At 37.7% G+C, this 17998-nt stretch overlaps 1 pseudogene; it reads right to left on the bottom strand.

The window, feature by feature from the left end:
* Window positions 1–7557: 7557 nt before the first annotated feature.
* On the bottom strand, window positions 7558–8020 carry LOC121677050 (annotated as a pseudogene).
* Between the last annotated feature and the right edge of the window lie 9978 nt (window positions 8021–17998).

Raw genomic sequence — 17998 nt, 5'->3', positions numbered from 1 at the left:
CTCCTTAATAAAATATTTTTGCTTCCTAATTTTAAAACTGTGAAATTTGTTTCATTGTGAAAGCAAGTGTCTTTGGGGCAAATAAATAGACACTGGACTGTGACATTTCTGTTTTTGTTTCTCTGGAATTCTTAAGAGACTTGCATTGATTTAAGATAAAATATATAGTAATTTGCCATTACTATATATTACCAAGTTAAGTTTCCTACTTATGAAAAGAATTTTTAAAAACTGAAAGCATAATGTGGTGGTGAATGCACTTATTACCATGAATTGGAAGGCAGAGACTGGCCAGTCTCTGAGTTTGAGGCCAGCCTTACCTACAGATCCAGTTTCATGACAGCCACCTTTAGGCAGTGAAGGAAACTGTGGAAAACAGAAAGTTGGTGATGATATAATTAAACGAGGGTGCTGTGTTCTAGCCCCAGTAAGCAACAGAACTTGATAGTTTCAGTCGTGTGTTTCCTGAGTTAAAGATAGAAAAAATGAGTTGTGTAATTTTTCTCTAAAATGAAAGAAAGCCTTTTTGGCTAGGTGTTATGAGGGGTGTCCCTGAATGGAGGCCTAGAGATGCAATTGTATGAAGCTGTAAAGTTAAAGCCTGGATTGCCTTGGAAACTCCAAGATGTTGGAGATGACCAAACTGTGAAATACCTGCCAAGAAAAGTTGACAACAGAGAGCAGAACCAGCCTAAGAAAGGAAATGTGGTGCAGTAACAAAGCTCAATTCAGTTGGTGATCTAAAGAGTACTTTGACATAAGACATGGAGATAGAAACTTTATAGTTTACCCAGCTGGTTTCCAGTCATGTGGTAACCCAATAGTTGTAGACTGTGCTCTTTTCCCTAAGTCACAAGCAGAGAGAGAATAAATTTAAGAACGTTTTTCTTGTGTTCAGACCCTCTCTTCCTGGATTCATGATGGGGTAACTCTGTTGACCAATAACAGCTAATTGGGGCGTTTCTACCTGGACACCAGGAAGAAAAACTGGGAGATCCATGTGCGGGCTCTCTCTGCATGGTGCCCACCCGACCAATTGTAAGTGGGACCTCCCACTCTTATAGTGTGAGTTTCCCCTCTTTAACCATTAAAGTATAACTGTTATTCTTGAGCTAGCCTTGTTATTTATCATGCCGACCTAATTCCCAACACTTGGCACCCAGTACGTGGGGCTTTTAGAACTTCTTGCAGTGCTGGCCAGCTGTGGCCATGCAGCATAGCATTCAATTGGGCATAGATATCTGCATCTCTGCACGCTCCCTGTTCTACCCCCTCCCAGCTGCACGAGCCTCATAGCTGTTTCCCTGCATACACCTGGTCTGCTTCCCTCCATGTGCCCTTGCTTCCAGATCCCCTTGCTCTGATGCGGGTCACTTCCCAGATCCATCACTGCCATTGTGGGCAAAGGCCATTCCTGTGTGCTTTCCCTGTGCACTTCCGCAGCCGTGCACACAGCCCAGCTCCACAGCTGTAGGAGCAGGATACATGTCTAGTGTGGCTAAGACATTTACAAAACACATGGTATGTGATTTTAACTTCTTGATTTGAGTGTATTTTTCAGTATTTTGTTTACATTCAGACATCTAAAACAAAGCACGTGAATTCAGGTGCACTCCAACACCTACTGGCAGGCAATGTTTATTGCACCTACTCCAGCTGATTGAACTACAGGTAAGATTTATTATTTTGAATATAAAAAAGACAATATGTCAGACAATCTAACCATCCAAGGTTTCCATAGCCTTTTCACTTACACCATGTGTGAGGTCTTATCAGATGCATATGATGTCCCTCCTACATGGCTATTTCTAGGATTCACCTTTTTTTCTTGTATTCTGCAGTTTTTTCATAAAAATATTGTTTGACATTAGGAAAATGATGCATTCTTTACAGACTGAATTTAGGCTTCTTAGAAAAGAAGTTGGAAATCTAAGGAAGGACATGACCATCATAACTAACGATTTTCTGTCATCTGAGGTACTTTTACACACAACACAGACTGATGCCAAACTCTTCAAGAAAGAGATTGCAGTTTTCAAGGAGGATACTAGGACTTTGTTTAATACGACTAGGTCAACTGAGCTATTTTTGGAAAATATACAGTCTAATAGTAATTCATTTAAGGAAAGATTCAGCACGCTGGGGAAGGAAACATCTGAGTTGGCATATAATATTAATTCATTTAGAGAGAAATTAGCACTCTGGAGAAGGAAATGGCTGATTTGGCACATAAAATCCAGTCCATGATAGTGGGTGCTGAAACATTATTTGAAAGGATTCGTACTGTTGAATGTATTAATCAGACTCTGTTGAAGGGGTATGACAGATTGACTGATATAATGTCCCTTTAAGAAGGTAATATACATGCCATGAAGATTATGTCCAAGGATGAGATATTATCTCTAAAGGACAGACTTTATACCTTAGAATCATCAAAGAGTGCATTAGAGCAGAATGACAGAAGATCCAGACCTTGAAGAAGGCAATGGTAAACAGATTTGAAAAGATTGAGGAAATTATTGACTTTGATGACCAGGAGCAAAAGGTAAGAAAGCAAAATTTAATTTTGTCAGTGCATAAAACTCTCCAGGATAGCTTCCCCAGAGTTCTACCTGCCTTTCCAGTAATAACTTCAGAAAAAGTACCCAGCTCCAAATACCTTGAGGTTATCAAGAAATATACATGAGAGCCCATACGTATGAGTGATTTAAAAGAAATTAAACAATCAATTGTGACTATGGACTACATTCGTCCTTTGTTAGAGAGATGGTCAAAACCTGGGCTTTTACTAACAAAGCCACACCTCATGATCGGGCTGTCCTAGAAAATGGGCCACAATTGCACTGTAGATGCCTTCTTAAAGAGGAAGCAAGAATTTTAGTGCAACAAAAAAGAGCAAAAGGAACTGAGATTTCCCTAGATCAAATTCTAGGTGACAGACTTTACTCTGACCCTCAGGATCAAGCTCTTTATGATGACCACACCCTGTCTGTATGTGCCACAGCAGATTTAAAGGCCTGGGACAGGGTTCAGGAACTAAAACAGAGAGTGGAATCATATCTTAGGGTTAAACAGGGTCAGAAAGAACCCTTTAGTGGTTTTTTTGCAAAGACTAACTAGGGCTGTACAAATAGGGATAACTGACCCAGAAGCTAGATGTATAATAGTTGAATCTTTAGCTTATGAGAATGCCAACATAGAGTGCAAAAGGATCCTGGGGTCTTTAAAGATCAGATCATCACCCTTGGATAAATGGGTCTTGCATACAATTAATTTGAGATATTTGATTATTGTACTGAAACATGGGTAGGAGGAGCAATTTCCAATGGTAATAGAAGACATCAAAATACCAAATGTTCTAATTGTGGTATAATGGGACATATGAGAAGGAATTGTAGACAAAAGATTTCCAGTAATAATGCCTCTTCTGGGAATAACAGGAACAGGAGGACTCAGCCTTCAGGTTTATGTAGGAGTTGTGGCAAAGGCCGATATTGTACCAATAAATGTAGGTCAACAAGAGATAGACAAGGCAACCCAATACCATCGGGAAATGCCATAGGGGGCCTCTCGCAGGCCCTCAAGACAAATGTGGTCCAGTAATTCTCAGTTACTGTGGAGAATGTGTCCATTAGGAAAATTAGAAGGTCCCATGCCTGCTGTCAAATGAAATAATGGTCTAGATGATGAGATAAATGTGGAGAATGAGTCAAGTAATCTGGTGGGGCAGAGGAAAGATATATTCTAGCAGACTTGTATAAATGAACAAAGACCAAAGCTAAGAGTGTGTATAAATGGCATTTTTATTGAAGGCTTGTTGAACACAGGTGCGGATGTAAGTATCATTACTCCAGAATCTTGGAATCCGAGTTGGCCTCTCCAGGAAATAGATGTTCAGTTCATGGGAAATGGAACCCTATCTCGGGTAAGACAAAGCACATGATGGATTGAATGCATAGGGCCAGAAGGGCAAATAGAAAAACTAAGGCCATATATAGCCAATAGTGCAGTGAATTTATGGGATCGTGATCTATTACCACAATGGAATACCCAGTTTAACATTCCTGCATCCCCTAAAGCTTATATTTCTGAGAAAAATATTAGAAGATATTACAGACAATGACTGGCCATTTGGGCTGTACAAGAACACAAAGCAATTGATAACCCTTCAGATGTACCAACAGCCCTGCCTTTAAAATGGTTGAGAAGCCAATATGGGTCAAGCAATGGCCATCAGGGAATTATCTGTACAAATAAAGATGGATAATGGTTCAGCTTATGTCTCTAGGAAAATGAAATGGTTTTTTGCTTATTATAATATTAAGCATCTTATAGGTATACCACACAATCCTACAGGTTCAGTAGTTATGGAAAGATCAAATCAAACTATAAAGGATATGTCAAACAAACAGAATGGGTAGAAAATGTCCCCAGAAATAGATTACATAATGCTTTATTAACCTTAAATTTTCTTAATGCTAATGAGAAAAAGACAATGGCAGCAGAAAGTCATTGGATAATGGAAAAGTCTGCTGAATTAAATCAAGCTGTTTATTTCAAGCATGTGCTGACCTTGCAATGGAAGCCAGGGGATGTGTTGCCTTGGGGAATGGGTTTCGCTTTTGTTTCCACAGAAGAAGAAAAATTGTGGATACAATCAAAATTAATAAAGGTTTGGTTTGAAGAGAAGGAACCTCTTGTAAAAGAGAAATGACAGTTCATCCACAAGAATCAAGCTCAAAAATATGAAAGTTTAAGTAAGCCATGAAGGTTTAAATTTGGGTGAAGTTTTTATGAGATCTAAGATGTGTAAGTTTAAGGTATGTGAATATATGAAGGCTTGGATAAAAAAATTGTTTTGGGAGGAAAGAAAATAAATTAGGATTTGTGAAAGGCAAGTTATTGAGATATATAAAAGCAAGTTAATAAAGTTTGAGGATGAGAAGCTTAAATAATGATACAAAAATTATCTGAGATATATAAAAATGAAGCCTGTTTCATATTTCTATCTCTTGCTATTCTGCTGTTACATTGAGATTCCAAAGGCTCTTATTTTGGCAGTAATTAATAAAATCCCAATAAACTACTATTCTGTCTCTGAGAAAATATCACCATTAGTATAATAATAACAAAAAATAAAAATGCTATGGAAATTTTGTCTCCTTATGAAGGTTCTTGTGGGATTCAAAAGATCAACTTGAATTCACCAACACCCACAGATCGAGATATATATGCAAAATGTACCACCAGCCTATGTACTGAAAGGGACACTTTCTTTTCTCTCTCTCTCTCTCTCTCTCTCTCTCTCTCTCTTTCTCTCTCTCTCTTTCTCTCTCTCTCTCTCTCTCTCTCTCTCTCTCTCTCTCTCTCTCTCTCTCTGTCTTTCTTTCTCTGATTATTTAAATTCTTCTTTCTCATCTACCAGGACCATAAACCCACCATAATTATTTTTCTAAACCACTAAACTTCACTTCTGACCCTAATCTGTTTCAACAGGTTTCAGATCAGTTACAGACACCTCCAGCAAATCCAGTAGCAACTCTAGCTGTTTCCTTAGAATCTACATCCTGGTCCAGTCTCACAGACTACACATCCCTAGTCTCAGATGATCCTACAGAACATAAACAATGAGAGAACCAACCTGCTCTTTCTGGACTTGGTCAACATTGCAGCATTTTGGGTCCCTAACTACAATGCCCTAATTTCAGCATGAAGTAGGGAGATGATTACATTGTACCTTGTCATTCATTTATTAACAACAAAAATTCTGGAAAATTAATTTCCTAACCTGGGACATATGACTTAAGTGCCTACTTAATATATGCTATAAAAGAAATTACTAAGGTTCTAAGTAGGTGTAAACCACTTACAGCTAGCTGCTTTGATTTGGGCATTACTATACTCACTACTATTGTAAGAACTGTTGTATATACAACTGCCTTAGTACAACAGGTTTATACTACAGAGCATGTTAATTGGCTCTCAATATATGTTATCCAAAAACTGCTAAAAATCTAGAAGATAGGGCCTCCAGTATCATATCATTGCTTTGGAGGAAGCTGTTCTTCTATGGAAATCATTTGAACAATATTAATCTTAATCTTAGTGTTCAGTGTCATTCTACCTTTAAATAGATTTGTATATAATGACACAGAATATGACTAGGGTCCAGTTCAGTCACATTTTTAGGATACTTGGAATATTTCTGCTTTACCTATAGACATAGATTCCTCCCTTCACCAAAAATTCTCTTACGGGTGTAGGAGGAGAGAGCAGATTGTTGGTTCCTGGCCACTTAGCCCCAAAATAACCATGCAGAAACTGTATTAATTAAATCACTTCTTGGCCCACTAGCTCTACACTTTTATTTGCTAACTCATACAACTTAATTTAATCCATCTCCATTAATCAGTGCATCACCACGTGGTTGGGGCCTATCATCAGAGCTTCTGCACATCTGTCTCTGGCAGCAGCTCCATTGCTTCTCTCTGACTCCATTTCCTTTCTCCCAGCATTCTGCATAGTTTTCCCCACCTAGCTCTGTTCCCCTAGAGCTTGCTATAGGCTCAAAGCAGTTCCTTTATTAAGCACTGATATTCACAGCATACAGAGGGGAATCCCACATCAGACAGATTTACTCTGTGAACAAATTATGACTATCTCTTTTTTCTTCATTGTCTAAGCTGATATTAAATAGATATTTCAAGAATTAATGGTGAGCTGAGTCTCAGTTGATTTGTAGATCTCCATGAAAGCCAGTCTTTTATTTGCTGTTGTTATATATAGCTCTATCAGTGAACACTGATGATGAAATGAATTGATAAAGAGCACAGCTGATTGATGTCAGCATAGTTCTATGTTCTACAAAGGTTTGAGACTATGTGACAGCTTTCTGGGACTGGAAAGGAAGTAAATATGGGACCAGGGAATAATGTATGATCTCAGAACCTACCTCAATTAACATGTATAGACATTGATTTAATGATTTTGTGAAAAGTAATTTAATCATGCTCTTGACCATCTTAGAGGAATTATACTTATGTGGCAGTGCATACTGTTACATATTTTATATTTTAAGAGACTGGAACTTCTGTTGGACCACACAGCCAGAATTAACTATAAAACAGAATTCATGTAACATTTAAGACTCTAAAGGAGTTTTTTCTCATATGTTATTATTTGGAATTACTGTTCAAGTTCATATTTTAGTTTATTAAAATCGGCACCCCAAAATATTCCAATCTCTTAGAATTCAGAGATGGATATTTTATCACACTTCATATCACATTTTTTACTTTACATCATATTCTTAATGAAGAAACATGTCAATGGCTGTGGTCATTGATGAAGCTATTTTCAAGGTATGTTGTACACTAGTCACTAGTCATCCTAAATCAGCATTGTTTCATTCAAATGTGTAATTATGAAAAGTTGTTACAAAAAGTAACAGACAGAGCAACATTCTGAATGATTGTTACTGTGATTGTCTTAATGCTAATCTTCTCTGTCATCTCAGTCTGAAGAGAGCTTCCTTCTCCTCTGGGGTTTCTGACACACTCAGGATGTGGTTGCAACACTGTGTCTTGCACAGTAATAGAGTACAGAATCTTCAGCTGTCAGGCTGCTGAGCTCCATGTAGGCTGTGCTGGAGGATTTGTCTGCAGTCAGTGTGGCCTTGCCCTGGAACTTCTGATTGTAGCCAGTACCACCATTACTAGGATCAATAACTCCAATCCACTCCAGGCCCTGTCCAGGCCTCTGTTTCACCCAGCTAATAAAGTAGCTAGTGAAGGTGTAGCCTGAAGCCTTGCAGGACAACTTCATTGAGGCCCCCGGTTTCTGCAGTTCAGGCCCAGACTGATGTAGCTGTACCTAGGAGAGGACACCTGTGAAGAAAAGAGAGAGTAGATTGTCAGAGAAACTGTCACCTCAGTCCCTGTCTTCTCCTCAGGTTTGGAATTGGAAACCTCTTACTTGTAATTACTGACAAAAGGAAGAGAATTATACAGTTCCATCCCATGGTGAGGACCTTGTGTGCTTAGTGACTATAGAGAAGACACTGATCGTATGTTGTTCTGGGGTTGGTCATCCCTGTATTTACAAAAGTAGACTAGGTAATTTGCATATTCAAGAACAGGGAACTTCTTAAATAAGGATGTAGTCCAGTTTGAAAAAGAGGTGGGGGACACTTGAGGCAAGCAACTGGAGGGTGATATTTAAGTCCTAATCCTGTCTGAGGAAATGCGTCTCACACATTCCCTCAGCTCTGCAGATTTTGTGGGTGTAACTTCAGGATATAATAGATTTCTGACCTGAGTCAGTTGCTCCACTTTGTGACAAGTTTATCATATTGATTTACAGAAGGTGGTTATGATGATGGTGGTGGTAAATGAAAATTTCAAAGTTTGCTACATTTTGAGACATAACAGCCTACTTTCAGATATCTATACATTTAGTATTTGCCATAGCAGAAGGCTGAATACAAAATCTCAATGAAATGACCTAAAGGAACATACTTCAGAAATATTCAGGCATTGATGTTTTAATGCAGCACTATCTACCATAACTTATGGAAATAAACATCATGTCTTTCAGCAGATGATTGCAGCAAGAAAACACGGCTGGATATGTGATAAAAAGGGAATAGGTCATCTGAAAAAATAAGGTTATATCACCTTTAGGAAAATCTATGTAACTGGAGATAACTATATTAAGTATGATTATCTCTGAATCACCTATACTATATGAAACTCTAAGCAATTTTATATATTGAATAAGTATACAGAACTATTTGTGCAAATATCTAACAACTTAAAAATGAAACTGTCTAACAGAATAAAGCAAAAATAGCAGTGTCAAGAAAAGAAAGGGTACACATTACAGGGGGAAATATGCACAGTCTAAAATATACAGGTATGAAAATTCTAAAAGTATGTAAATTATTTTCAAAATAATTTTCTCATTCTTTGACATTTTCAATCATGTATGTAATGTAGTGTGATCATGTCTTTCCCCAACTATGTTCCTCTTACATTCTTGTGACCTTCTAACAAGTCTCTCTTTTGTTTAATAATAACAATGTGCTCTCTATAAACACTTAGATGTTTCAATCCCTAGTGCTGAAGGAGTCTCTAGAAACCTTATCAAAAGTGATTATACTTTTATTATCAGTCATCCAATATCAATAAACCTAAAGCTTTGTGTTGGCCCATGAAGAATCCCTCCCCAGTATATTATAATATTTATTAAATTTTCGATTCCTCTCTCATAAAGTATATCTCAACCAAAGTTTTCATTCACCCCACTCTTTCACCCATATTTCTGCTCTCCCCCAGATGCAACACATTCTGCCTGCCCATAGGAAAAAAAATGCAAGCATTCCTAGAAGAGACATACAATATGAATGCTACAATAAGATCAGACACATACAATATGATCAAGCCTAGATGAGGGAACCCAGTTGGAAGAAAAGGGTCCTGTAATTAGGTCAAAGAATCAGACAGGCCCTGTTCCCAGTGTTAGTAATCCCAAAAGTATGCCAAGCTATTCAGTCATTACAGGTATGCAGAGGACCTAAGTCAGCCCCATACAGGATCCTTGATTTCTCCTAATCGCCACAAGTGCTTGTTAGTTGAATCTGTGAACTATGATCTCACCATGTCTGGAGAGCCTCTGGTTTTTATGAATCTTCCTCCCTTTCCTCAGCAGGACTCCATGAACGACACCTAATATCTGGCTTGAAGATACTGCATATGCTCCCATCAGTTTCTGGATGTAGTCTCCCTGGTCTCAATGATGATGATTCTGCTAGATTCCAGTCACAGAACACTCTCCAGGCAGAAAAGTAACTGTAGGTCGATGTTTTGTGGCTGGAATTTAGACCTTGAATGGTTACAGAAGACAGTCAGCTCAGAAAAAAAAATGGTACAATGGAAAATATATGTAATCTATGAAGTTAATCCTAGCAAAGACTCCTGGTAATGGGGTACATAGAGCCTGAAATGACCATTTCTTAATATTTTTTTAAAAAAATGTTAAATGTGTCCAATGATGAAAACAAGGCACAAATATACCAAGATGCACATAAGAACCTTGGAGGAGGCCGGGCGGTGGTGGCGCACGCCTTTAATCCCAGCACTCGGGAGGCAGAGGCAGGCGGATCTCTGAGTTCGAGGCCAGCCTGGTCTACAAGAGCTAGCTCCAGGACAGGCTCTAGAAACTACAGGGAAACCCTGTCTCGAAAAACCAAAAAAAAAAAAAAAAAAAAAAAAGAACCTTGGAGGACAACTTATGAAAGTCAATTCTCAGTCCTACAAAAGAGATACAAGCAATTAAAAAATACTGCTAAACTTAAAAGTAGATGTCTTTACTCACTCAGCTACTTCATAGGTCCTCATGCTGTAATGTTGACTGGCTCTGAGGTCTTGAGCTGGTAAGTACAGCTGCTAAGAGTTCATATGTATAGCTATGTCAGGTCCTGAAGACAGCATTTCATGGCTACCCACTCCATATTCTGGTTCTTAAATTTGATCACATATTTTTTGTGAAGGTTCCTGGGTTTTGGGAACAAAGTGGACACAGATGGCTCATCTGAGGATGAGCACTCAGTCTTCTGTTCTTAGCACATTGACCAGGTGTGAATGTCTACATTAATTATTACCCACTGCATACAGAAGTTCTTGTGATCATGGCTGAGAGCATTACTAATCTATTGGGTGTAAACATAAATATTTATGGTGCAATTTGACAACATGACTATTAGCAATGTAACTAAGGTATGGTCTACTAGGGCCTATGTTACCCCAAGCTAAGGGTTTTGAACATGTTTACCTGGGATGAATATTTACAAAGAATCAATCAATGAATATAAGTAGAAATCAGATGATCATCACATAACTGTCAAGCAATAGTAGATGTATCTCACATGAAGGCTGTTATTGAAGACTGCAAGATATGGTACTTTATGAGGCCATTGATGTTATTTCTCCCCATGCGGACTTCATAACACCTTCCTACACTAGTAAAGGTAGGCTAAAGAAAAGTTTCCTTTTCAGTTTCTGGTTTGTTTCTTTATTGTACAAAAATAAAGTCCTTAGTTCACAATGAAGTGCATATTAATGGCAACTTTAATGTTCTATTTTTATCTCAGAATGATGATGAACAAGAAAATAAATGATAACAAATGAATGCTTGGATGTGGAAAAAGGTGATCCTCCACTGTTGGTGACAGTGTACGCTAATGTCCTGACTTTGAAAATTTCATCAAAAACATTAAATGAAACTATGTTGTGCCCTCCAAGTATATACTCAAGTGACTCTACATATTACTATAGAAACACTTGCACATCAGTGTTTATTATTACTCTTTCACAGCAACTGGGAATTGGAATCAACCTAGATTTCCAACAAAGGACAGATAGATAAAAAATGGGTAGGACACATAGACAATGGGATATTACTCAGTGGTAAAACAAGCATGAACTCTGAAAGTGAGAGAATAAAACTGGAAAAATATGCTGAGTGAGGTCATCCAGGTCCATGAAGACAAACACTTCATGCTTTTGCTTACATGTGATTCCATGATTTGAATACTTGCTTTATAGGTTTTAATTTGTAGAAGCCAAGTCACTAGAAATGGGTCCTTAGAGCCTGAGGAATTAAGGCAGAAGGTAAGAAAAAACAGGGAGAAAATAAAACCAGAGGGGGTACCCTGGAAAAGAAACTCTCAAGCATGAAGTGGTGTTTGGACTTTGAAAAATCAGGAACAGGTTCAAGGCATCGAAAATTAGGGATGATAATAAAGCTATGTGTAAATATAGGATCTTGCAGAAAAAAAAGTAAAAAATAAAGATATTTGTGATATGAAGTGTATGTTACATGAGAAAACAAAGTGAGATTGCTTATATAGTAAAGTTAAGTGCACTGTGGGAGAAAAAAACATAAATTACCCTTGTTAATTTTACTTAATAGTGAAATAATGAACAGTTAACAGTTCACTTGTTCTAAATTTGCAGTTTTCTTTGGTTGACAATATTTTTTGTATTCAGATCATAACATGATGATAAATCATTTACATCAAAAATAACAAATTTAAGAAATCTGCAGGCAAATCATGTTATGTACACAAGACTTATAGTTTAGTTATTAGTGTTGTTTCGGTAGTCTGTTCTCACCATGATCTATGTTTATCTGGGTTATTGCAGAAAGCTGAGTAGAAAGCACTAGGATGCGCTTTAAATTTTTTTAACCTGTGAGCCTTAGAACAGAGGTACCTGCCTGGGTGAACAGTGCTGTTTTCCAACGACACGAGTTATCTATTGAATATCTCAGTGCCAAGTTAGAATAACTCTCTATGAGTTATAATGGTCAGGTAGGCCTGACAGGTCTAAAATCAGTATGAGGTAACATCACTGTACTTAGCTGACCACAATAACTCAATAGTTAGACTTTATTTCTAGGGACAATTAAAAACTCAATCGATTATAGGAGCTAGAGCAGATGGATGTCTTAAGGAAAGCATCTTCTAGACATAAGAGTACTGGTACACACATGAACCTTCAGAGATTGAGATAGCAGATACAATGCTTTCAATGATTCATTCCAAATCATTTTCCAGTGATGACAAAGACACAGACACAGTTTCAACAACTGATGCTTGCAGAAGAATTAGCTTTCTGTAATTGAGTCTCATTTGGGTAAATTAACCAAACCTAAGGATAAATCCATGCCCAGTAATAGATGCCCAAAACAAAATTTCCTCAATTGTATGTTTGTATATATTTTCTGTCATATCAATTTTTGGTGCATTTCTTTTCAGGTATTATGTTTTTGCTTAAAATTATGGTTCCAGTGTACAAATTTTTAAGAAATTTTGATTTTGTTTGGTTTGGTTCTGCTTTCTCTCTCTCTCTCTCTCTCTCTCTCTCTCTCTCTCTCTCTCTCTCTCTCTCTCTCTCTCTCTCTCTCTCTCTCTCTGTATGTGTGTGTGTGTGTGTGTGTATGTGTATGTTTCTGTGATTTTTGTATTTTTTTAATCCTACTTTTAAAATCTTTTTTTGTTTTCCTTTGTTTGGTTTTGCTTATGTGCTTGCTTCCTACAGAGAAAAAGAGCTGGATGGTGGGGATGTTGGAAGGATTTAGGAGAAGTTAGAAGATGGGACTCAGTAATTAGAATATATTGTTTGAAAATTTATTTTAAAATATACAAACAGCAAATAAAAACTGAATAAAATAAATAAAAATAATTAAACATGTAAGAAATTTAATAAACAATCTTTACTGTGTGTGAGCATGGAAATAATTACAGCAGGTGCAGGTCAGCTATTTGATTTTAAGTTGGAAACCACAGAAGATACAGAGTCACCTCCACACACCAACATCATGTTTCTACTAGGTATTCATGGCACCATTGTGCCCCCTTCTGGTTCTGCGATGTCCTGCAGGTTGGTTTGTCAAGGCTTACCCTAAAGTTGCACTAAAAGTCTCCCTTTGACAGCAACACATTCCTGTAACTTCAGTGCTCACAGAGCTCAGCTGCAGGGAAAAATCTCTCTGATTTCTCAGAGATGTTGACAGGATATTTCAGAGACTGGTTTTAAATTATGCCTTTATTTTATTCCATGTCCCTCTTAATGCCAGGCTCCTCTTGGGTGAATCCAGCACTAGTAGTTTCCGACAGAACTACATCTTTGCAGCTTTCATCTGGCTATAGCTTCGGTGGAGAGTCTCAGTTAATTTTGATCTCGGATGTAGTCTCCCATGTGTCCATGTATGAATTCCTGACACACTCAGATACAGGAGTCAAAATAAAGAGAAGGCAAACTTGTGGTACTCACAGACCAGTTAACAAGTCAAGAAAAATACTTGCACATAATTGTAACTATAACCCAATATATATAGCATAAAGTATTTGCATGTATTTAAGAGAATGAAAGGAGAGAAAAGATTCATTGATAAGGATCCCCAAGGGTAGAGGGTATGTATCTTTAGTAAGTTTTTGTCTCTCTCTGTCTACCTCTCTGAGATCAGGATCCTCTTATTTTTGGACAGAGAATGTATTAGTAAAGCTTTACAGGATCTGAATGTCTTCACAATGAAGGATGAATTTGGAGGATGCTTCCAGGTATGACAGAATCCAAGAATACTACACAGAATTTTGTCAATATGCCTGTTTAAATGTCTGAAATGTAACTACACATACTAACACAAAAATTTATGCTAGAGAACACTAAGATATTTCATGCATGTTTTGTTCTAACTTCATTTGTGCCTAACATTGCAGGAGATAAGCAACTTTAATCAGTCAGTTGCATGGCTTCTTTTCTATCACTATTTATAATTGGTATCATGCCATTGGGTGTTTCAGTTCATAGGGCATCACCCTCAGGGCAACACGTCATTATGAAAGAACTGTTCTCCTTCCAATTCAATATGCTGTATGAACTTAAGTTGGTATTTCATCTTTTGCCAGGTCTAAGTGGTACCTATAAGACTCCACTTCATAGTCTAGCTTGGTGGTTTACTGATGACTATCATGTGTGACAATGTACAAGTGTCTTTGTCTTCTTAATCCATATGGGTTCACAGAGACATTCTCATCCTATAAAAATATATTTACAGATTTCTGGAACCTGATATTGTTGAGAGATAGTGTGAGAATCTGCTCCTAAAATAAGCAAATGTGCATATTGCAATATTTGCTGATCTGATGCAATGTTGTTGAAATATGCAAGAGTTTTCAAAAGTGCATGCACACATTTGGAGTCAAGGAGTGCTCTTTTTTAGTTTTTTAAATTTATTTATTAAAAATTTCCACCTCCTCCTCCCCTCCCATTTCAATCCCCCTCTCCCCATTCCCCTCCCACTATCTCCAGTCAAAAGAGCAGTCAGCGTTCCCTGCTCTGTGGGAAGTCCAAGGTCCCCCCCCCCTCTATCCAGGTCTAGGAAGGTAAGCATCCAAACTGACTAGGCTCCCATAAAGCCAGTCCATGCAGTAGAATCAACACCTAGTGCCATTGTTCTTGGCTTCTCATTCAGCCTTCCTTGTCAGCCACACTCAGAGAGTCCCGTTTGATCACATGCTCCATCAGTTCCAGTCCAGCTGACCTTGGTGAGCTCCCATTAGATCAGTCCCACTGTCTCAGTGGGTGGACGCACCCCTCACGTTCCTGACTTCCTTGCTCGTGTTCTCCTTCCTTCTGCTCCTCATTTGGACCTTGGGAGCTCAGTCCAGTGCTCCAGTGTGGGTCTCTGTCTCTATCTCCAATCATTGCTAGATGAAGGTTCTATGGTGTATATATCAAAATTAAATCAAGACCAGGTGAACAGTTTAAATAGACCTGTAAGTAGCAAGGAATTATAGTTGTCATAAGAAACCTCCCTACCAAAAAAAGCCCTGGACCAGATGGTTTCAATGCAGAATTCTACCAGAACTTCCAAGAAGAGCTAAAACCTATACTCCTTAATGTGTTTCACAAAATAGAGACAGAAAAGTCATTGCCAAACTTCTTTTATGAAGCTACAGTCACCCTGATACCAAAACCACACAAAGACTTAACCAAGAAAGAGAATTACAGACCAATCTCACTCATGAACATTGATTCAAAAATTCTCAATAAAATACTGGCAAACCAAATCCCCAAACACGTCCAAAGAATTATACATTATGATCAAGTAGGTTTCATCCCAGAGAGGCAGGACTGTTTCAACATATGAAAATCTATCAATGTAATCCATCATATAAATAAACTAAAATAAAAAAACCCATATGATCATTTCATTAGATGCTGAAAAAGCATTTGGCAAAATTCAACAACCCTTTATGATAAAGGTCTTGGAGAGATTAGGGATACAAGGTTTATTCCTAAATATAATAAAAGCAATATACAGCAAGCTGACAGCTAACATTAAATTAAATGGAGAGAAACTCAAAGCCATCCCACTAAATTCAGGAACAAGACAAGGCTGTCCACTCTCTCCATACCTCTTCAATATAGTGCTTGAAGTCCTAGTAATAGCAATAAGACATCATAAGGAGATCAAGGGGATTCGATTTGGAAAGGAAGAAGTCAAACTTTTGTTATCTGCAGATGATATGATAGTGTACATAAGTGACCCCCAAAACTCTACCAAAGAACTCCTACAACTGATACACACCTTTAGTAATGTGGTAGGATACAAGATCAACTCCAAAAAATCAGTTGCCCTCCTATACACAGAGTGCTCTTTTGTGTCCCAGACAGTCGGATCTGAATAATCACACATAAACTCTATCAATTACAACAGTGTTTGGTCAATAATTAAGGCATATTTCTCCCTATCTCTTATATCATGAATTAACCCATTTCTATTCATCTGTGCATTACCACAATGCTGTGGCTTACCAGATAAGGTTCTGGCTAGTGTATTTCTATATTGGCAGCTACATGGCGACTCTGACTCTGCCAACTATCTCTATATATCTCTCCTAGCCTGGCTATATTCTGCCCTGTCACGGAATGAAGAAGTTTCTTTATTAGCCAATGGTAATAAAACATATTTATAGCACACCGAGGGGAATCCCTCATCATCTCCTCTTTTCTGACTAAAAGAAATGTTTTAATTTTAACATAATGAAATTATATATACAAAACAGTTATCAAGCATGAATTATAGTTACAATATTTCTTTGTGAGTTTAAAGTTTTATATTTATTTTTTATCAAAAGATAAACATTAATTATAACTATTTCTCTTCAACTCTATGAAAGACCCCAGAAGGATATAATATTACCTATGTAAACAAGAAGTACATTTAAGCAACTTCCAAAGATCTAGAGGTAACAGAGACATCTCACTGCCTGGACAGTCACCCAAAGTTCTTTTGTAACATTGGAGTATCCATCTTCATCCTACGGGACCATAGTTTCCAGCAGACTTTTTCATTAAGCAGGAAATTTGGAGATCTTTTCTGCCTTGTAATGGCAAAGTCCACCAGTTGGTTTCTTCTGTGTCCTGCAGAATGTCTGACATTGAAGTCAAATGGTATCTTACTTTGGAGAAGAGATTTTGCTTTTGTTTCCAGAGAAAATGAGAGACTGTGCATTCATTCTGAGTTAAGAAAAATCTAGTTTAATCAAGGAAGAGCACTTGAGAAATCTCCAGTAGGAACAGATGGCCCAGATGACAGAGTTCTACATCCAGAACAAGTGCAAGACTACTGCCTGTGATGATCAAGACTCAGAAGATACTCCAGTCAGGAACTGATTAAAACTATAAAATTTCTTTAGGTCCCCATAAGATTATCAGTAACCAACCAGATGGAAGTAGCCTAGAATACTATGCCGACGTTGCCAAAAATGGACTATGAATATTTTCCTTGGTTTAAAAACAATGAGAGAAGGGGAAGTGGTGTGGGAAAATTGTCTGTATTCTGTCAATCATGTTTTAAATAAATGCTGATTGGCCAGGCTTGAAGTATAGGCAGGTCATCCAGACAGGAAGTAGAGGCAGGGCAATGAGAACAGAATTCTAGGAAGAAGGAAGCCTATTCCTCTCATTCCAGCCCAGATCACCAAGAAGCAAGATGTAACCTGCCCAACTGAAAGGTATTGAGAGCAATGTGGCTAACATAGATAAGAATGATGGATTTCTTTTACATTTTCCAATTTTGTGGCACACAGGCTTTTGTAGTAAGATCTAAAGATTCTCTGAATTTCCTCTGTGTCTGTGGTTATGTCTCCCTTTTCATTTGTGATCTTTTAATTTGCATGTTCTCTCTGCCATTTGATTAGTTTGGATAGGGGTTTGTCAATCTTGTTGATTTTCTCCAAGAACCAGCTTTTTTTTTCATTGATTCTTTGGATTGTTTTCTGTGTTTCTATTTTGTTGATTTCAGCCCTTACTTTGATTATTTCCAGGTTTCTTCTCCTCCTGGATGAGTCTGCATCTTTTTTTTCTAGAGCTTTCAGGTGTGCTGTCAAGTCTCTAATGAGTGCTTTCTCCGTTTTCTTTAAGTGAGC

This window comes from Arvicola amphibius, unplaced genomic scaffold (assembly GCF_903992535.2).
Source record: "Arvicola amphibius unplaced genomic scaffold, mArvAmp1.2, whole genome shotgun sequence".
Taxonomy (NCBI): domain Eukaryota; kingdom Metazoa; phylum Chordata; class Mammalia; order Rodentia; family Cricetidae; genus Arvicola; species Arvicola amphibius.
The sequence above is the reverse complement of the archived record's forward strand: the minus strand, read 5'-3'. Positions and strand labels throughout refer to the sequence as shown.